Below are 22,803 nucleotides of genomic sequence, written 5' to 3'. Positions count from 1 at the left end.
GCACTAGGAGATGCTTCTGGACTCTGCCGGGCACGCTGTCCCAGTTCTGCCATGAACAGTACTCTCAGCCAGACCTGCAGGTGTACAGTATCAGGTCAGCCTGGGAGGGCAGCCCTTTAGGAGCAACGTGCGTGCCTGCATAGCTTTGTCCAGTATATTAATAATAGGAGGGTTTCTTCCTTGTTTCACTTCAACCCCACAGCAGCAAAATGTCCACTTATGATATAACGTGGATGTATTGGTTGAAATATATATAGTTAGCCAGGCACAGTGGCTCAAGTCTGTAATCCGAGCACTTTGGGAGGCCAAGGTGGGAGGACTGCTTGAGCTCAAGAATTCGAGATCAGCCTGGGCAACCTGGCAAATCCCCACCTCTACGAAAAAATATAAAAATTTGCTGGGTGTGGTGGCACACACCTGTGCTCCCAGCTATTCAGGAGGCTGAGGTGGGAGGACTGCTTGAGCCCCAGAGATCAAAGCTGTAGTGAGCCGAGATTTTACCACTGCACTCCAGCCTAAGTGACAGAGCAAGATCCTGTCTCAAAAAAAAAAAATTATACGTATATATACACGTTATGTGTGTGTGTGTGTGTGTGTATCTATATATATAGACATATACACATAGATATATGTGTGTGTGTGTGTGGTGGGCATGTGTCTGTATACATATATTTTTGGTATATGAAGTAATAAAATTTGTGTGGACTGAGCGAGTGATTGAATTTACAACTAATTTTGTACAGAACTAAAATAATTTACTTCACTAAAAATGAAATATAACCATAATTGAAAAATAAAAAATAGAAAAAATGTCACAATCCTTAAGAGTTCTGATTCCTCTCTCTCCTCAGCACATTTTTCAAGTTTGTACATCAAAGTGTACTATTCTGCCTCACCATTGTTTTCACTTAATAATATAAACATTTCCCATGCCCACTATCTCCAAAAATCTTATCTAATTAGAGCATGATATTTACTTAACTATATTTAGATGTTTTCCATTTGAGGCTATTATTCTTTATAAAACATGAAGAAATACATTTGTGCATCAAGCATTTATTTTTCTCCACATTTAGTATCATTTCTTGGAGCTGGATTCCCCAAAGTGCAACTGTGCAAAGTAATCATACCATTGCAAATAAAAATAATGCGTCTTTCCTTAAGCCATCCTTTCACCAGTTTAGGTCTAGAAATTCATTCTTCCTGCCGAGCCAACACGATTTATATTTATTTCCTTCCTACACCAGGGCCCACTTCATCATATTAGGAAATGCACTTTAGCTACTTTCTCTTAGAATTTTTTTTTTTTTTTTAAATAACAGTTCCATGCTTAACAAGAAAAACTTTATCCTATCTCCAAAGCTATTTATTATCACATAATGGTAGTCGTATTTTAAATAAATTGATTTCTACATAAACAGTAGGTGTGGATAACATATAAGTCAATACCGGGAAATATTCAAATCTAATTTAAAGTCTTCCAAACTACAATCGTATAAGCTTCACAATAATTATTTTATTAGCACCTCAGCTAAGGGTTTTGCCATTTGAGGTCAGTTTACAGACATGCGTTGGTTTTGAAAACCACCACTTTGTGGTGTTTCAGTAAAAAGAAAACACAGACCTTTCAGGCAGGGATCCCAATGTTTCTTATTTAAAATAAAATTATATATATATATATTATATAGAGGAGAAGAGAGAGGAGAGAGAGGAGAGAGAGTTCAGAGAAAAGTTCCAGAGTGAAGTTCAGCATACCACGTCCTGTGCTAGAAATTCTAAATGAGTAACACCCACGGCTTAGCTCCAGGAGCCCAGCTCACTGTACATTCACCCTATGGAAGTGCAACAAAGAAATGTCAAACTCTGAGTCTCAACTCCACTGTCAAGGACAGTTGGGAAGAGATAAAATATGGTGGCGAGGGCAGTATTTAACTCAGGGGCACATGACTTCCACAGGTCTCATCTCTCTTTATGCCAAAAACTGAAAAGTACCCTCACATCCGGTTAAATACAATTTCTATGTAACTATGCACGGAGTTTCAATCAAGTCAATAAGAGTTAAATTTTGTTGACATGTTATACGTGTTAACACCAATTCTGTTTTTTTTTTTTTTAATACTCTAGAGCTAATACTTGTTAAAAAGCATGGGAAATTAGTTTTAGTAATTTATTTCATTTAACCCAATATAGCCAAAATATAATCATCTCAACATAGAATCCATATAACAATTATGAGTGGGTACTTTACATTCTGTTTTTCACACCCCAAACCCACTGACAGCACAGCTCAACTGGGACTGGCCAGAGTTTATGGGCTCCGGGGCCGCACAGGGCCAGTGGCTACCACAGAGGACAACCTGGCTCCAGGTCCTCGCTTCCCCTCCGCCTGTCTGCATTCTGTTTTCCCTGCTACACAAGGAAGAAGTCCTGCCTGCCTCCAGAAAGCAGCCCTTATCTGCCAGGCTAGCAGGCCACAGCTCAAGGCCCTGATCAGTCGCCTAGGCAGGCACCGTCATGCTGGTCCTCCCGAGGAAAGGCCGGATCCACTGCACATGGCCAGGGACAGAAAGAAAAACAAGGTCACTGTCAAGGAAGCAGAGCTGTAGGCCAAAGGGAGAGAGTCTTAGGAGTGATTAAAGTATTAACAGATAAGAAATGCTTCCCTCGGCCAATCAGCAGGCAGAAATTGTGCATTCCTTTCAGGAGGAGCTGCAACACGTCCTTCTGAGTCTTACTCAGGTTTTCACAGTTGACAGCACAGTACCTGGCCAAGAGCGAAGGCTACACAAATATCTATTCAGCATGTGAAAAACCCTGCACCTAAAATCCTGTGCTATTTCACAAACAGGAGAAGTGAAGAGCAGGCAACCTGACGGGACCAATAGGGCTTCCTATGTGTTCTGGTTGTTTTTACTACAGTGAAACTGGACTCAATAAAATTCCTCAAGTTTAAGAGATGAATCCCTGCCATGTGGATTCCAGAATGGTAAACTCTCCCTTGTTTCAGAAAGGGCACCCCCAACTCCGCCCCATCCCTTCCTCTCTGCAAGTCCTCACCTTCACTTATATAGTCCTCAATGTGTCGTTGAATCCCAGGTACCAAGTAGTTTTTGCCAAATGATGGATAAAAGAGCAAAAGTAAATAAATAACAACAACAATAGAAATAAAGAGTAAGATATTCATGAATATTATAGTGAATGGGTGTGGTTTTTTCTGGACTCAAAAGTCTTTGAAGGGAAAAGATGCAAATTCAGCTCAACAAATATTTATTGAGCGCCTCCTATGAGACGACTGTGTGCCGGGTGCTAGAGGGGTACAAAGACGAGGAGGACAAGACTGGGATTCCCGGCCCACAATGCACCCACACCAAACCTACTGATGGAACGCACAGGTGTGCATAGCACCACACCTGCAGCCTTGAAGCTGCATGCACATGGCTCTGGGCCTAATCCATATGGGCTCCTGCTTTGCCAGGAAGAGCAGGTAGGAGAGGCAAAGGCGGTTTATCAAGGCCTAGCACGGCCAAACCCTGCATGGGGCAGTTCTCTTGCATGTGTTATCCTGTCCATTCCTCCAGGACCTCCTCCCAGGCAGACCCTCATTTTCTCGCCTTCTCTTTCTCCAGGAGCCAGCCACGTAGCCCAGCTCTGGCACTGGGCCCTGAATACAGTCAGTCACCAAACTTTTGGAAAAGCTTGTCGCTTCCTGACAAAAATGGACAGATGCAGCTGACACCAAATCCCCCACCTCTCTCACTGCCTGAAACACAGATGTGCCACAGCTGTGGCCAACCCTTTTGCATCACGGAGCAAAGGAAAACATGCTGAGGATGGCAGAGTAGAAAGAAGAGAGAACCTGGGCTCTCAGTAACATCCCAAGCCGCTGCACCAGTGCCTGGAAGCAAGCACCTACCTTCAGTGCCTTGCTATCAAGGAAACAGAAAGCTGTTTAAGTCCTTGTTAGTAAGTGCTATGTTGCTGGCCAAACATATGCTAACATATCCAAACACAAACAAACACCACACTTGATACTGATACATATATATGTGTTGTGTGTATCGATGCATGTGTATGTGTATATGTGTGTGTGTGTGTGCGTGCACGTGTGTGTGTTGAATCATGTCTCCCCCAAAGGATATATTGAACTCCTAACCCCTGATGCTTATGAATGTGACCTTACTAAGGTGTTTGCAGATGCAATCAAGCGAAGTTGGGATCAACAGGGCTGGTCCTAATCCAACATGACTGATGTCCTCGTGAGAAGAGACGCACTCCCAGCGCAGAGACAGAGAGAGAAGACAGCCACATGAAGATGCAGGCAGATATTAGAGAGAATTATCTCCCTGTATTCTGGGCCTTGAACCTGCCCTTTACCTGCGGCTTGCCCACATCAGATCCTGAGGTTCCTGCCTGCTTCTGTCCTTGGATAAATGGGAAATCTTCCTCTCATATCTGGCCATTTTCACCCCTACACATGATAACGAGGGAAGTAAAGAAAGCAACTGGGGAGGGAGGAGGAGGACAGAAGCTGAAACACAGCTGGTTTCTTAGGGTCTCACGATGGACTAAAGAGATTGTTTTTTTCTTTTTCCTAATACACCTGGCCCTATCCACCACTCTGCCGGCCGCCAACGACCAGACTGGCTCCGTTTTCAGGGCCTTGGCTAGTGCTTCATTGAGACAAAAAGAAGAGAGAAAGACCCGTCACCTGTGAGTGAGATCTGTGGCACAGAGCCAGCCTCATCCCGTCCACACTAGGGATTACAATCCTCTTACTTCTGCCAAGTGATTAGAAGGAAATGCACGTGTTTTAGTCAAGAGAGTTCAGATCTAAGGTGCCAACTCAGAAAGTCTCCTGGAAGCATTTTGGACGCCACTGCCCTAGACTACATCGCTCCAGTGCATACGCGACCAAGATTCGCCGCGTGGCAATCGGGGTCGCCAGAAAACTCACAGAAGGACCCGGGTGCTTCCTGACATTCTCCATCCATCAAAGAGTCAGCCCCAAGGTCTCTGCAAGCCCGCACCCTTCCCAAAGCACAGGCTCCCTCAGAGCACACAGCCTACGTTATGCCTGTGAGTGCACAACTGGCACCCTAGACCAAGGGCACGTAAGTTACTCAGAAAACGGATTCCGCAGAGACAGAGAACACAGTGAACAGGAAGGACGGCTCCTCACACACTTCACAGCACACTTAGCAGCTGCAGTTCTTCAACTCCAATACAGGAAGAAGCACAAGAATCTCTGGCCCTGGGGCCTTACCTGGCAAGCTGTTCCAAGGCACTGGCGAAAGCATCCCAGTGTTTCCTGAGAGTTCCGCCCTCGGAGGGGAGAGGGAGGCCCTCCTCTGCTGCTCCTGAGGGTTCATCCAACAATGCTGTCTCCTTAGTATCCTTCAGAACAAACCCTGCCTGGCCTGGGTCTTTGCCCCGCTCTCTGACAGCTCAGAGCGCCCCCTTCTCTACTCTCCCCAGCTCTCCAAAGCCCACGTATGCCGACTCCCGTTTCCACAATCGCTTCCTCACCAGACTCCCAGGACATGCGCTCGGATGGGCACATTCTGGAGCTTGGTCCTAACCATTCTGCATTACGTGTCTCCCTTTGCTGGATGAGGAACATCACGGGCAAAGGCCACGTCACATGCTTCCTGTGCATCACAGAGTGCCTCGGGCCCCAGGGACCCCCAGCAACATGGCCATGGAAGCCTCGCCAGCTATTATACTGGATCTCACTTACGTGGTGTCTACACAACCACGGTACCAGGATTCTTTCTCTGCATTGCGGGCCACCAGGCTACATTCTACCATCCTCACTCTTAAACCCAAGCAAAGATTCCCACCCGACTTCTCACAGTCTTGCGGTGTGTTGTTCTGTGACCTGACCTAAAGAGAGAATCTGATTTGCTCGGATCATGGTGGAGTACAGAATTTAAACTCGAATTCCATGTTTTCATTCATAATCTGTTCCAGGCTTCCCTCTTGAACCTATCTTGTATTCAATCACTTAACAAAAATCCATTCAGAAAGAGCACGATAGGCACTGAGAGAATGTAAAAGTGAGTAAGTTCCTACCTGTGCAGAGATTATAATTTAGGAGAGGAAATAAGATGGTTACATAAATCACTAAAATTAGATTAGAGAGTTTTAAATGCAAATACAGGTTCTGGGGAAAAAAAAAAAAAAAAAGTTGCTATGGAAGCACCTGGTGGGGAAAACATTTGTGCCTGGGAAGAGAAAAGAGAGAATGCAGGCACCTGGGCATGCAGGACCTGGTCTGGACCCTGTGGCTTTAACTCAGCTCCCCTTCTGCTCCCTGTGGCTCCATCTTCTCATCTGTGCAATGCCAGTGTCAGAGGAGAGCATCTCCACAGTCACCCATGTGGGTAATTTTACAGCTGGAAGGAAAGGCAGCATTTGTGATGAGCCTTCAAGAATCATTAGGAAGCTGGCACATGTATGGTGGGAGAGCATCCCAGGGCACATGTCAGCAGCTGCTGAGATCAGCCCTGGAAAGACAGGCTGGAGCCAAGGCAGGAAGAGGCTTGAACACTCAACTGCGGGCTCACAGGTAACTTGGGCAATGAGGGTTGCTGGAGGTGTCTGAATAGAGAAGTGTTAACAGACACCGACAGGCTTAGCAGATAAGCTGCTCAAGAAAGTTAAAAAAAGGCATGCGTTGATTCCAGCTACAGTGCATTTCCATTTCAGTGACTGTTTGAACTTGAGGAGAAAGTCCCCTCATGCAGACATCTGAGTATTTCTGTGAAGGGGAACACTCCCTACACCCAGGAGCCAAATGGGGACATGAGGAAGTGCTGCTGCCTCCCTGTCAGGCTCCCTTTTGTTCAGAGGATACAGACAGGCCTCACTGAAGAGGCTGTAGCAGGGGTCAAACAGGTGGTACACACATCGGAGAGTTCACTCTGGAATGCTGGAAACTTACAGAAGAGGGTGCAGACCAGTCAATCATGGAGGGTGCACAGAGGGGACTCCTGCAACCCACCAGATCACCAGCCAGGTGGCACACCCTGGAATCTGAGACACACTATGAAAAAGCGGGTTGGCCGGGCGCGGTGGCTCATGCCTGTAATCCCAGCACTTTGGGAGGCCGAGGCAGGCGGACCATGAGGTCAGGAGATCCACACCAACCTGGCTAACACCGTGAAACCCCGTCTCTACTAAAAATACAAAAAAAATTAGCCGGGCGTGGTGACAGGCGCCTGTAGTCCCAGCTACTCAGGAGGCTGAGGCAGGAGAATGGCGTGAACCTGGGAGGCGGAGCTTGCAGTGAGCCAAGATCGCGCCACTGCACTCCAGCCTGGGCGACAGAGCGAGACTCCATCTCAAAAAAAAAAAAAGAAAAGAAAAGAAAGAAAGAAAGAAAGAAAAGAAAAGAAGAAAAGCGGGCAGGTCCCCTCTGCATGGCTCGCAGGAGGCAGGCGAGCTTGCTGCATTCGGCACTCCCCTGCCCTCCAGAGGACCTTCACACACCACACATCAACAATAAACATGCCCTGCTCCAAAGAATTACCTGAAAGCCGTTCTTGGGAAACCTAAATAGTATTCCCAGGAACACAATGTTGTAAGAGATGTGCACAGTCCTAGGACAGATACAAAAGCCCGTTTAACCAGTAAAAGACTCTGACAACATCCACTTTCAGGACTTGGAACCCTTCCCTTTTGCTCCCACAGGCTCCCACAGGCAGAAGCCCCCAGAGCCTGCATTGCCATATCCAGCACCTGCGCTGGGCTAATGTCTAGTTCAGAGGTTCCCAGTCGCTGGCCCCAGGCGACTATGGGTCACTCGGAAGACATGGGAGCAAAGTGACTGACTGTAAAAACAATGGTCGCTATGGGTGGTTTCCCGGATCTTTCCCTGAACTCACTCTCCCACCAGGTAGAACTGGAGGAGGAAGAAAGGAAATGGAGAGAACACAGAGAAAGAGGCTCCAAAACAAAACAGTGAAAACGAAAATGCAGCGATGGGAGCTTCCAGGAGATGCCAGTAATGAAAGCGGCTGTGTCACACACAGAAATCTAGGTCCAAACAGCTCAGAGACCACCAGCCACCCTAAAAAGGCCAGTGGTAAGGCAGCTGGGGAGCTTGGCCCTGTGTGCTGGTCCTAAGTTCCCTGTCCACCCCAGGCTGCTTCTTGCTGTTCCCAGGCCCAGACTGTGACCTTGACCCTCTAATTTGCCTAGCTAACTCTGACCTGTCCCTCCCATCCCAGACCAGCAGCATCGCCCCAGCAAGCAGCCTCCCTGCCACCCGGGGCTGACCGAGGCATCCTCCTATGAGTCCCACTGCACTCTGCCCTGACCTCCCATGCTGCCCTGACACCACTGTTCAAACTGTCTGTTAACGTTTGAGCCTCCCGCTCCCTAGACAACAGCCTCCTCAAGGTCATGGGATCTGTCCTTATCTGCAGGCCTCTGGGTTCAAAGCCAGGATTCAAAATTGACGGTGTGTGACCTTGGATAACATCCCTGCTCCCTGCGTCACTCTGCTCCTCTGTCAGCTAGGGACGGCCACCTATGCCTGTGCTATGGGGCTGTGTGAGAACTGCATCCACAATACAAGCAAAACCCTGAAAGTCAGGCAAACGCATAATGAATATTAACCACCACCTCCTCCACCTCAGGCCAAACACACCTGAGATGATAAAATACTGGTTGACACACTTCATACCATCAAGGAGCTTGCTTTTGTCTGGAACACTGCATCCAGCTTATAAGCCTGCTCCTTAGAGAAAGGCCATCTTCCAGTTCTACAGAACATCCAGGAAGCAAGCACCTTTAAATTCAGGTCTTGGGTGATGCGTGGAGTGGAGCAAGGTGAAGGCAATGAGCCTCCCTCCTCAAAGCTTCATTTCTCACCATTTCACTGTGGAAAAAAGCCACTCTTCTGAAAGTTAAAATATTTTCTCTTGGGAAACAAACAAACAGACCCTTACGAATGGTTGTACCTGGTGAGTCGTCCTGTAATATTTATTCTCCTGGAAAAAAAAAATATGATCCAACAGTACATTTTTATTTCTGGATCTTGGAAAATATTTAGGCCAACACCTCAGTTTTATCCTCAAAACACTGGAGCCATCCAGGGAGGTTAAGACGCTGGCCCAGGGCCAGACAGCTGGGTCAGGAAATTGGAATAAGCTCTATTCTTCAGCCCCACTACCCAGCAGGTCTGTGAGCAGTGGCTTCAATTTAATTTCTTCATCGAATTCAGAAAGGGGATTCATATGTTTCAGTAATGCAGAAACAACGGAGAAAAGAGGCTGGTCTTGGAAAAGATTACTTCTTAAAGAAAAGAAAGGCACCTTCAACTTCATTCTTGGATCTCAAAGTTAGAAAATTCCCCAGAGAAAATACGAAGAGTCCCTCTTCCTTAGAAGCATCCCATTCCATTCCCCACCTCTGGGCTGCCTCTGAGATCCCACATCCTGGGAAGCCAGGGGTTCCTCGCTTGGCAGTTCCCTGGGAGAGTCTGAGGGCTCAGTACCATCCTGAGTGGTTCCAGACCACCCAACACACAGGCCAGCGAGCACAGCTTCATCCACTATTGCAAGTGAGGTGTGGGGAAAAAAGGCACAGCAGACAGAACCAGAAAAGCTGATGCCAGGGCTGGACCAGCCACAGCTTATCGTGTGGCCTGGGCTACCTGACCCCTCCTCTCCAAGCTACAAGGTTCCCATGGTTACAATGAGGGTTCGTAGGGCAGATGGGTGCTGGCCCACCTGGTTCTGTGACTGTCAGTCTCCAAGGGCAGGCTTCCTTTCCATGTCTACCCCCAGAGGGAAAGGCTTCTAGGAGGGAGAAATGTGAACAAAAGTAGGCAGTGGGGCCACATGGTGGACCACAGGGGAAAAAAAACTTCTCAGAGGCAGGCAACGTGGCTTGTAGCTCCCGGCCCTGCTGCTGCCTGCCAGAGTGGCACGTCTACCCCTGAACCTCAGCAGCTTCAGCCAAACAGTGTGAGGTCCCTTCAAAGTCCCAAACCACACTGAATCCCCAGGAGACGTGACTTACTCTAGTAACAGTCTGGATACAGGGATTACCAACTACCAAGCTGAGGGCACTGGAATCTATTTATAAAATACATACATTTTACAATGTTCTTTGAGTTTCCCAAATCCTCATGGCACAGATGACCTGGGGGTGCCTGCATCATGCAATTGAGCTTGCCCTTCATTATTTCCTCTTCTAGAGTTCCTGACATCAGAATCAGGGCCTCTTTAAAAACACAAACTGCAAAAATCAAATTGCACTGGGTCTGGAAAATTTCCATCCCATTAAAATTGGGTTATTTGCACCCATTTTCTCATGAGGTCCTCAATCCATGCACAACCTTCGATGCCTGATGCAGGTGAAGGTCCACAGCCAGTGGGGGTCTGACTCTGAAGCCACAGTAGGCACACAGCACCGTGCCTTCCCTTCCACTCAACACTGTGGCAATCACTCTGGAGCAGGGCTCAGATCACTCTCCTCCTCCAAAACCATCAATGGCTCCCACTGACACAGAGTCAAACCCAAAGTCTTGGCCTAGAATTCAAAGATTTCACGATTTATCCTCATTCGACCCCTCTAGTCACATTTCCTTTGCACACTTTAAAATAAAACAAAACGTAAAAGGCACTAGAAAAGTGCAAAAAACGAAGTTCCCTAATCTCAGTACTGGAGAAGAGAATACAATCAAAAGGCTGTTGTCTCCTTTGGAGCCACTGGGTGAACCCCCTGTGAAAGTTCACGGTGGCCCTCCCCCTTCCTTTGCTGGAGCAGCTCTCTCTGGACAGAGGCCCTTCCTGCCACCTTGGACCTGCCCCAGCTGCAAGCTTTGACTCAGACACCCCCTCCCTTGCAAAGCCACCCTGACTCCTAGGGACTCCCACAGCTCCACAGGCGCCTACACCAACTTACTTTCTGCCTGGCATTCCATTTACAAATGCATCTTAGGTGCCAGGATCAACTCTTAACCCCCAACCCCAGCCCCATTCACTGGGGCATGTCCTCCTTCCATCTCCCAGGCCTCACTACGGGAAGTGCTTTCTTCCCAGTCTCCCAGTGCAGGAGCCAGACCCCCTCTCACCGCAGGGCAGCAGGGATCCACCGGGGATAGTTTCTTGGGGCCCTGTCTCACTCCTCTGTTACCCCCGCCTTGACCCTGCAGGAGGCAGCACAGGGTATTTGTTCAAAGGTTTTAAAAAATTATTATTGGCTAGAAAAAAGACCACGAACTTTGGAGTGGACATCCTGAGACCTGCCTACGAAGACCATTAGGGTAAAGAAGTCACCCCTTCACCCCAGAACCAGGAAGCCTCCAGGATGGCATAAGCGACCAAACAGCTGGGAGCCAAGCACAGTGCAGGCGGCTTGGGGGCGGCGGCCGGAGGCTGGGGTGGGTAAGACCCGCAGGGAACTCCGGGGCTTGGGCGGCGGCTCATTCCCCGGGAAAGGGCTCGCGTTGGGTACTGCGGACAGTAGTGGCTGGGGACCCCGCGCGCAGGGGATGTGCAGGGCGTCCTCTTGGCCAGTTCCGACCTTCCCCGCCGGTGGCGGTGCCCCGGGCGCGTAGTCCTTTCCCAGACCTGCTCTTGGGGCCGAGGCTCCAGCCCCAGGGTCTGCGGGCGGGGCCCCGAACTGTGAAAGCCTCCGCCGGCAGATCGCCCGCGGGACCCTGGCCCGGGGCGCCCTGATCCCGCGCCGCAGCGCAGACCCGCGACAGCGCAGCGCAAGCAGGGGGCCGCCAGGTCCCTAAGCGCCCACTGCGCTGAGGCGCGGGCGCCACCAGCGAGAGGTAGGGCAGGACAGGGGCAGGAGCAGAGCACGGACGAGAGCAGGGACATGGGCAGGGCAGGGCGGGCGTCCTCTGCACCGAGCCCGCGAGTCCCCGCCAGGGACGCTGCCCCCCGCCCGCTGCCACCCGGCGCCCGGGCAGGACCCAGCGGGGCAGGCGCGGCCGCAAGCCCCTAGCACCAAGGCCGGCACCGCAGTGCCCGCGTCCCGCCCTCCCCCGCTCCGCGGCCGGCCCGGAGATGCGAAACAAAGGGACGGCCGCGTCACCCCTACCTGGGCCTGCTCGTCCGCCGGCCGCGCCGGCTCCGGACGGCTCCGCCCCCTACCGGCTGCGGCCGGTGCCGGGTGCCCGCCGGGTTTGCCGCCCGCGCCTCCCCGCGCCGCCGCACCCCGCCACAGCCCGCCTCTGCCCAACGCCGGCCCTGTGCCTCCCGCCTGCCGAGAGCCCGCGCGGGAGAGGCGGCGGCGCAGGCGGGGCGCGAGCGGACGAGGCCGGGGCACGCGGCAGGCTCGCCCCGCCCCGCCCGAGCCGCACAGCGCCCCCTGCCGCCCGCCTGCGCCCGCCCGAGGCCGGGAGCCGCCCCGCAGGCCCCTAGGACAGGCTCCGAGACCACGAGGGGCTGCGGAGACCGCCTGCGCACGCTAACATGAAAATGCTACTCCTGCTTTAGTGGCCTCCAGAAGACACTCCCCTGATTCCCACACCGAGGGAACACATAATAGCAAGCTAGGAAAGAAGGGGTGACCCAGCCCAGCGCTCTAAACCAGGGCGCGAACCGGCGTTAAGCTGCGCAGCTGCGCCCTGGGCTCTGGTCCCGCTCGGCTGCAGACCCCACCGGAGCCAGCACCTGCGTCCCAGACCCTTGGTGGGGGTGGGGGGGCTGTGAGATGAGCCCAGAGCCTTCCTGAGCCAACCCTCGCAAGGAAAGTCTGTCTGTTCATCCCACTACCTGCTTGTCTAGAAGGATGGGAAGAGAGGGCCCGCCCCCCGGGTGGTCCCAAGAGGTGGAATGGACATCTGGTATCCAAGCATAGCAATTTCTTTCTTTTTCTTAAGGTATCTAGCTTGTTAGAATCTAAGATCTGCGAAGGTATTAATAGAATTCCTGTATCTTCTGCCACTCCCCATAGGAGCTTCAAGTTACACAAATGTTAAATTATATGTCAGATGTGCATATATGAACAAAACCTACGAGTATGCATGAAATAACACCTTCTTCAACATAAAGATTCTTTTTTCTGCAATATTAAACGGAAACCCCACTAGAACATCGTTTTTCCTTAATAGCAGACCCTCCACACTGTGTGGTCTAAATGCAAGCTTTACCACCTACTAGCCATTAAGCAAGTTACTTAACGTTTTCGTGCTTCCATTTTCTTATGTGGAAAATGAGGTGGCAATAGTATGTATGAGTTCTTGGGAGACATTAAACAAGTCAAATAGGCTGAGCACCATGGCTTACACCTGTAAGCCCAGCACTTTGGGAGGCCAAGGCAGGAGGATTGCTTGAGCCCAGGAGTTCAAGGCTGAAGTGAGCTGTGTTTGCATCACTGCACTCCAGCCTGCGCAACAGAGTAAGACATTGTCTTTCAATAAATAGATAGTCAAATTAAATATAACTGGCAAACTAAAGCAACTCCATAGTCCTTAGCTACAATTTGTCTCATTTCTCCGAAGAATTAAATTAGATGATTATTAACTAACTCAAAGCTCTGCATAATTTGTCTCTGCTACACATACATTTTTACAGTAAAATAAAATAAAATAAAATAAATCTGCCTCCTCTGTATTGAGAAGTTATTCTGGTAAATATTTGACCTCTTCAACGATATGAACGAGCACTTGCCTTCTAATGCCTCAGTTTCAGATTCTTTTTAGAAATGTCATTATTCAAGAAAAATGCACAATGGGAAGAATCTTAACAACAGCACTTTGTTACTCCAGCCTCTCACTAGAAGATGAAAATAGTTCTGCATAAAGGCCTGAGCTTTATGAAAAATATATTCACACCTCCCATGTCTGAGTTGGGATACCAGAGAACTTCTTGGTTGAGTACTACTTATGAATGAAGGATTCAGGGAATGCATGGGTGGGTGACTGCAAATGCACAAGAAGTGGACGTTGTACTGTGTTCCCCACAATAAAGTGGTCTGTATTAAGATGCAGGCGTTCTCATGACATACAGAGGTATAAGAGTCAAGCTGGGGGACTGCATAGGAGCATCTGAGGCTGCAGGAAGAGAGTTAAGGTGCAAAACCGCCCTAACCCAACTGAGACTTGTAATTGCTCATGTGGTAACACATGTGACTTCATTCCCCTGCTCTGTCTTTGTGAATGCAATCATTGTTGGGGAGATAGCAAGAGGGGCCACTGGCATTGAAAGTACAGTTTGCAGCAGGCCTCAAAAGGCACTCAGATGCAGTTTTCTCTGCGAAGACTTCCCGGCCTATCATGGCATTCCCCATCCCCAGATCTCTGATCGCTGAGCTGGTGTAATACTTAGTCTTTGTCTATGTTGGTCATGGCATCTGCCACACTTACTGTTTGTGGCATTCACTCTCTGATGCTTAGATCTTAAGATTCTAGAGAACAGCGTTTTTCTACATATTCCCTCTTAGGGCCTTGAACATAACAAGCGCTCAATAAATACTGAGTGAAATCCTGTCCTCTGAGCTATGCCTCTGAGCAGCTGCCCTACTTCTCTCCAACAACAAGTTTGTTGGGTCTCTCAAGTTCACCTCCAGCTGTCACTGTCAGTTTTCAATCCAGCCCCCTATTCAGGTCTGGTTGGCCCATCTCCCCCAGAGGGCTGTCCCATAGAGCCCATTGTAAAGGACACTCATTGTTGCCAAGTGTTTGTGCCAATGCAGTGTAACTCACCCTTCACTCATTGAACAAGCTCTTCCTGATTACTAGATGGGTAAAATTCTCTGCTCATGGGAAGCAGGCTGGCAACTCAGCGCTGCAGCAAAAGGCCCAGAGGCTGGGAAAGCAGACAGCCATTCTGACACTTCTAGACACAAAATCAAAGGAAGCTCAGACTCACACTTGAATTTTTTAAAAAAATTAGACAACGGGTTGGGCTTGGTGGCTCATGCCTGTAATCCCAACACTTTGGGAGGCCATGGCAGGCAGATCAACTGAGGTCGGGAGTTCGAGACCAGCCTGACCAACATGGAGAAACCCGTCTCTATTAAAAACACAAAATTAGTCAGGTGTGGTGGCATATGCCTGTAATCCCAGCTACTCGGGAGGCTAAGGCAAGGAGAATCACTTGAATCCAGGAGGCAGAGGTTGCAGTAAGCCAAGATTGTACCATTGCACTCCAGCCTGGGCAACAAGAGCAAAACTCGGTCTCAAACAAAAAAAAAAAAAGGAAAAAAATTAGACAGGGGAGTTTGTGTGAATTTGTAATCACATATTCCATAAATATAGAAAATTCACATTTTTTAATTTTAAAAGTTAACAAATTCCATTTCTTGTTTCTCTAGGGTAGCAGGAAATTAAATGCCAGTTCTCATTCTGACTCTCACTCCTTAGGGACACACAGGAATCTAGGGGATATTATGGTTCTGGGAATGTGGAATGTAACCTCTCATCTTCAGCCCGTCTGTGCTACTGACCATCTCATTCAGGAAGCCATGCCTTCTCTCAGAAGCAGACTGCACAAAGCTTTCCTGCCGGAGGCACAGTCCCCAGGTGAGCCACACAGCCTTCCCATGGTAATGCCAAGGAACAGAGAAGAGTTCCCGCTACTCTCAGGGTCTTCTTGGCAAAGCTTCTGATACAGTTCGGCTGTGCCTCCACCTGAATCTCATCTTGAATTGTAGCTCCCATAATTCTCATATGTTGTGGGAGGGATACGGTGAGAGGTAACTGAATCATGGGGGTGGGTCTTTCCTGTGCCATTCTCGTGACAGCGAATAAGTCTTAGGAGATCTGATGGTTTTTAAAGGGGAGTTCCCCTGCAAATGCTCTTGACTGCTGCGCCTTGGTTCCTCCTTGCCTTCTACCATGATGGTGAGGCCTCCCCAGTCGTGTGGAACTGTGAGTCCATTAAACCTCTTTTTCTTTATAAATTACCTAGTCTTGGGCATGTCTTTATTGGCAGTGTGAGAACAGACTGATACAGCTTCCCTTGTCTGTACTCTTACCCTCCTCCCTTCAAAAGCACCCTCTCTTTCTTTTCCAGCCTTGACATCTCAAGTAATCTCTGCAGTGGGTGTGGCATCCACATAAGATAGGATACAGAGATGTCTTCAAGCAGCTTCAAACAAAACTTCAAGAAAGAAAGTGCAAGTGAAGAAGGAAATTCATCCTTTCAGTCACTTAACACAGCACTGTCACGGACATCTTGTGTCCCCTTAAAATTCATACACTGAAGTTCTAAGCTCCAGTACCCCAGAATGTAACCTTCTTTGGAAATAGGGTCATCGCAGATATGATTAGTTAAGAGGAGATCATACTGGAGTGGGCTCTAATCCAATATGACTGGTGTTATGTAAAGGGGAAATGTGGACACAGACACACACAAGGAGAACACCAGGTGAACTGAAGTCAAAGATTTGGGTGATGCTTCTACAAACCAAGAAACACCAAAGATGATCAGCAAAGCATCAGGAGCTAGAAGAGGAGCCTGGACCAGATTCTTCCTCACAGTCCTCAAAAGGAAACAATCTTGCCAGAGCTTTGACTTAGATTTCTAGCCCCCTGTGATTGTTGATGTTAACTGTCAACTTGACTGGGTTAAGGGACACCCAGATAGCTGGTAAGACAGTATGTCTGTGTGCATCTCTCAGAGTGTTTCCGGATAAGATCAGCATTTGAATCCTTAAAGATCTGCCCTCACCCACGTGCATCACCCAATCTCTGGAGAGCCCAAACAAAGAGGAGGAAGGGCACAGATGCTCCCTCTGTTCCAGCTGGCACATCCATCTTCTCCTGCCCCCTGACTTCAGAGCTCCTGGTTCTTGGGCCTCAGGATTCCTCAGGATTCCAGCACTTACATGACAGCGTGCTTCCCCCTCCCCACGCCACCCCTAGGTTCTCAGCCCTTTGGCCTCTGACTGAATTCCACCACCAGTATTTCAGAGTCTCCAGCTTGCAGACAGCAGATGGTGGGACTTCTTGGCCTCCATAATTATGTGAGCCAATTCCCATAATAAATCAATCTCTCTCTCTCTCTCTCTCTCTCTCTCTCTTTCTCTCTCTTTCTCCTATTGATTCTGTGTCTCTGAAGAACCCTAATACACCTCCAGAACTGTGAGACAATAAATTTCTGTGGTTTAAGCCACCTGGAACGTGGTACTTTATTTCACCAGGCCTAGCAAACTAATACAAGCACATGGAAAGTGTCTACTCATGACTACAACTTAGAGAACAAGCGTTATAAAAATAAAAGTGTTACACAGAGGTGGCAAGATAATTGACAATAAATGAAAAGATTAACATGTGAATTAAAAGTAAAGATATTTTTCCTGGCATTCTCCTAGAAAGTAGAGATGTGTCTCTCTTGTTTGCCATCATATCCAGCAATGGCAAGATAAGTTCTAGACACTTAATAAAAATTTGTTGAATGTAAGAAATTACATTTGTTGGATGTAAGAAAAAACATTCCATGGTTCTCTATTAACCAGATCTTCTATGCATGGCTCAAATGCAAGCTCCATAGATTCTACTTAGAACTGAAAAGGACCCGAGAGCAAGTTTTGTCTGATCTTTTCACTTCATTTATGGAAACACGGAGGTTTACCGAGGCTGTGCCAGATCCGGGATCCCTGCTTGCTCATGGCACATGTGGTACTATTACAGAAGGCTGATTCAGAGGTCTTTTAACTTTTTATTACACTGTCTTTCTGTAGTAATCAATTGAATATGGCCCCTGGGGCTTGACAAAATTTTTAAAGGCTTTCTCAAGTCTCCAAGAATGATTATATTTAACAGCAGACAGACTTCACTGTGGGCAAACATTTAATGCTCACTAAATAGCCACGCACTTTCCTAGATTTTCTGGACCCCTCACAGTCAGGCCAGGGCATGTGACTCATTTTGTTCCATAGACTGTAGACACAAGCCTCACTTCTGGGCCAAGGCAAAGAGAAGACCTTCATAACACTGAACTTGTCCGTCCCCATCCCAGTGATAACAGAACCACATATGGAGGTGGTGGGACCACCAAATGGAGTCTGCTGGATCTGTGGGTTGCCCACTGGTAAGATGATTCTCAAGAGAATCTGAACCTGCATGCATTAAGCTATTGAAATTTTAGGGTTTATTTGTTAGTGCAACATGGTCTTGCCTAAACTAACAACTAAAGCTAACACATTCACTGTAAACTGGTTTTGAGTAGCAGCAATTCATAGGTACTTGAGTCTTGAAGGAGAGCCCAAGTACAGTGCTAGGTAGGCAGAGTAAGTCATTCAGTCTTAGACATGAGAGCACATTTGAGGCAGATAGCCAACAGCTAGGAAAAGATGCGAACCTGGAAGAAATTCAGGTAGCAGATAGGTGGAAGGGGAACACAGTACACAATCCGGGTCTGTGTCCTGGACAACAAATCAGGTGCCCACCACTCATTCCTAGTGAATGCTGCCACATGGTAACACATGAGGTTTAAAATAAAGAGCCACGGGGGAGAAGAAGGACTTGCTGCTCCACCTACTGAACAGGGCTCAGGTGATATATCGCAAGGTGGATGCTTGAATACTTCATGCAGATTCCCTACAGAACCAAGGCAGTCATGATCCCATGAGCTGGGACTGTTGGATGTGGAAGGCTCACACCCCAGGAATCAACCTTGGCCAAAGGTAGCTGCCTCCTGTAAAACTGCTTCCAAAACAGCTTGCCTGATCCAGGCAAGGCTAATGCCTGCACCACTTGGCGTACCTTGGGACCACACTGAAGGGCTCCCTAGCCCCCAGAGTTCCCCAGCAAAGGCATCCCAGCTCCCCTGCTTCCTCATTCTTCTACAGGAACCCTTCCTAAGCATCTCTTAACAGCCAACCTCCATCTCCAGAGTCTGTTTCCCAGGGAACCTGACCTGACACAGTAAGATGGGGAAAGTGAGCTCCAGCAAGACTGCAGAAGAAGAGAATCATAAAACATTTTCCTGACAATAGATTGTCTGACTTGGTAGGACCAGCAGGTTTTATGGATAAAGGTGGCAGGTGGGCTGGAGCAGGAATGGATAGAGCCTTGGATGTCACCTGAGAATGGAAAGTTCTGGGGCTGGTGGGAATAAAATAAGAATAGGGGCTATAGAGACCGCTTGTGGACTGAAACATACTTAAAAGCCCCTTTAGAGATCATTTTGTTTCATTGCTGTGTGTTTCTAAGTATTTGACTTTTATTCTGCTATTATTTTAAATGATCCTAACCTTAGATTATTCAATCTCCTTAAAATACATACAGTACTTAAAAACTCCTCTCTCTCTCTCTCTTTCTTTCTTTCTACACACGCACACATACACACACACACACACACACACACACACACACACACCATCGCCACCCCCATCAACAACAATAACAAACGCAAACCCTCTCATCAAATCCCCACGCCTTGACAGCCTGGAAAATTTCTCATACTCTTTTAAACTTCAGCGCACCACTGACACCTCTAGTAACATTTCTGTCACCCCCCTGGGTTAGCCAATCTTTCTGCTGAGTTGTGCTCACACCACTTTTATTACTCTCTTACTATATTATTATATTTGTATGTTTGGCATTAGACATGAAGGAATGTCATATTCCAATGAAAGAATGCAAATTCCTCTTTCTCCTTTCCCCATCTTGCATGTGTATGAAGACCTCTATCCATCTGTCTTCTCCTTACTTCTTCTCTCATTTCATATCTTTGTGTGAAAGTTTGGTCTATTGGGTTGTATTTCTGAGAACATATTCTTATCAGAGGATCACAGGGCAAGGCCACAAGCCACTTCCTCCAAAGAAGACATGCACTCACAGTTTCTGATCATCAAGAGGGGAGCAGGCTTCACAGATTGAAACGAACACATAACAGCAACCAATAAAACCCAGAAACCCAGAAGCTGAGTCCCAGGCAGTTTGGAAGAAGGACAAAGCCATCAACCTGAGCTTGGTTTGGGCTTGGCTGCCGAAGTCAGTCTATGTTTCATCAAGATCTAGCTATGCATGTGGTCATGTCAGTTAGACTCCCTCCGCTCCAGCTATAAAATGAGGGATGATTACACTTCTCTTATATGGTTTCTCTGAGCATTTAAAATAAAAATTAGTCAAAGCACTTAACACCATACTTGCCATGCCTGCTTCAGGGCTCAAAAATTGTTAGCTGCTAAAACATGCTCTCTACCCTCAAGGACCATATAGTTTAAGTTAAGAGAAGAATCGTGTGTCCACTGGTAGGAGGCATAGGCGCATTCCCCCAAGGCCGAGATTATTGTGATTCTATCAGTTGTAGAGCCACCCCCACGGAGAATGTAAATCTTGGTCAATATTGTGAAATGGGACTATGAAGTCCAAATGCCTTAACCCCTACTGAAATTGTATCTCCATCATTAGCCTTAGACAATCTGAATGTTATTTCTTATGGGATCATTTTGGTTAGGACTGGCTAATCTGTGTTACAGTAACAAGTAATCTCAAAAGGTGAACTGTCCCATATATGCAGTTTGCTATGACCATATTTGTCTCTTCAATACTATCCTCCCAATAGGCACACAAGATCAAGGTTGCCTGTTTTTAGACTCAGCCATCTCAACATTAGACCTCCTCTGTAATCACTGTAGACCCAGAAGCAAATGTTGTAAAGCCTTGTACCAGCAGTTAAATGCACTCATCATTGGCCAGAATGAGTAGCTTTGCTTAACTGAAAGAAGGCGAGAAAGTAAAATTTTCTCATGTTCACAGAAGGGGGTATGAAAGACTACTCAAAGTCTTTATAACAGGGAGTAAAAATATTTCCTTCAAGGAACAGTGATTAAGGTTAGCAGTTTTCAGTGAACAGCTAATGCCTGACATACCATTGAATAAATTAGGGGATAGTCATGGTGGCACTGAGACTTGAATTTGAAGACAGGCATCTGATAAGACAAGTCAGATCTTCAGAGGTCTTTCACTTGGGGAGTGTCATGTTTTCTAAAACTTGAATGCCGCTAAGAGGAGTATGTTTTCTACCTCGCCCTGGTTCCCACCACCGTGTGCTGTCTTATATCCAGTTGCTTCGCACATTTCTGTGTCTCTGATTTTTGAAGCCACTTGAAGGCTGACATTGGACCCTTCACAAAACAGAGCAGAGCGTTTTTTTGTTTTGTTTTTTCTTTCCATAGGTTACTGGGGGAACAGGTGGTGTTTGGCTACAGGAGTAAATTCTGTAGTGGTGATCTGTGAAACTTTGGTGCACCCATCACCCGAGCAGTACACACTGCACCCAATTTGTAGTCTTTTATCCCTCACCCCCATCCCACCCTTTCCCACTGAGTCCCCAAAGCTCACTGTGTCATTCTTACGCCGTTGCATCCTCATAGCTTAGCTCCCACTTAAGTGTGATAACATACGTTTGGTTTTCCATTCCTGAATTACTTCACTTAGAATAATGGTCTCCAATCTCATTCAAGTTGCTGCAAATGCCATGAATTCATTCTTTTTTATGGATGAGTAGTCAGAACATGTTTAGAAGTTTATGTTCTACCGCATTTTTCAGACCTGAGCTCTGGGGAAGCACTCATCTCAATATTCCCGTTAAGATGTAGAATGAGAGACCAGAGTCAGCCGTGTATTGTGTGTGTGTGTGTGTGTGAAAACTTTGTCGCTACTTCTACCATCCTTCCACACTTGTTTTACCTATTTGTTTACAGGGCTGCCTTCTCCACTAAACTTTGAGCACCTTAGCAACAAAACAATCTCACGCTCATTTTTGCGTTTTTAGCACTTGCTATAAAACCTGATATATCATAGGTGCATATGAAATGAGTGAGTTAACTAATGGGCAGCTGTCTTAAGCCTCCTGTTCTCTAAGGTGTTCCTCCCCCAAACCCAAATGTCCTCTCTTTTCGCTCATGACAATTATCAGGACTTGAAACTGTGACATGAGATTTTATCTATTTTGTCCTGCGTTACCTCAGATTATGAAGAATGGCTTTCATGTGACGTGAACTCATCGGTTACTGTTCGTAGTTACCAGAGGCCACCAGGAGCTGTTTGTGTAATTAACTCAAGTCCTTACTCTAATCTTTGCATTGATCCCTCATTTTGCTGATGAAGAAACTGGGCCTTTGTGAACCTAAGTATCTCACGCTTAATCAAACACAGTACTGCAGCTCAAGCCGGGCTGTCTCCACGGCCTGTGCCTTTCCTATCACCGCTTTGCCTCTCTTACTCAGTTGTTTAACTCTCTCGTGTGTCTAACTCTTGTCCTAACATTTGCAAATTTCTCAAAGTTGAAAAGCCTAACTCTTCTTCTTGGATATTCCCCATAGCGTCTGGTACAGGTCTCACCACACGGTAGATATGCACCCAGCTGTTCCTGAATTAAACCTTTCAACTACAAAGATCTTGCCATGCATCACCAGGTTATGGTAGGCAAATAGGTAGGAAATAGCTTCAGTTTGCTCTCTGTTCCCTTCTTTTCTCTCTCCTGGCCAATACCTGAGAGAAAGGTGGGGCTGACTCATCCCCACGGCAACTGGAAGAACAAGATTAATGTTTGCTACTTCCCCAAACTCCCTCAGTTTTACAGAAAATCAGTGGAGAAATTGCAAGTTTAATCACAATGAAGATATTTCAGGCTCTGTCACAGATGAGGGAGGCAATAGGAAACTTCCAGGTGTCACCAAGTCATACTACTCACAGCACTGCCTATTTCAATAGAAGTGGCTTTATTAATTGCCATCAAATTCAGGTCAAATCTATTAAATGGCAACGAAGTCAGGTCAAATCTATTAGTTATACTACATCTTACTATTTCAATGATGGGTCATGCTATGGACTGAACTGTCTCCTTCCAAAATTCACATGTCAAAGCTCTGATTCCC

At 47.4% G+C, this 22,803-nt stretch overlaps 1 protein-coding gene across 1 annotated transcript in view; it reads right to left on the bottom strand.

Moving 5' to 3' along the window:
- RNF144A (ring finger protein 144A) overlaps positions 1-12,249 on the bottom strand; it is a 124,329-nt gene extending 112,080 nt beyond the window's left edge. Inside the window, exon 1 of the mRNA XM_017896624.1 lies at positions 12,067-12,249. The gene's annotated coding sequence lies outside the window, so the exon portion shown is untranslated. The remainder of the gene's footprint in view (positions 1-12,066) is intronic.
- Positions 12,250-22,803: the final 10,554 nt, after the last annotated feature.

The sequence above is a fragment of the Rhinopithecus bieti genome, unplaced genomic scaffold (assembly GCF_001698545.2).
Source record: "Rhinopithecus bieti isolate Rb0 unplaced genomic scaffold, ASM169854v2 scaffold_27010, whole genome shotgun sequence".
Taxonomy (NCBI): Eukaryota; Metazoa; Chordata; class Mammalia; order Primates; family Cercopithecidae; genus Rhinopithecus; species Rhinopithecus bieti.
This window is presented reverse-complemented; position numbering and strand designations above follow the sequence as displayed.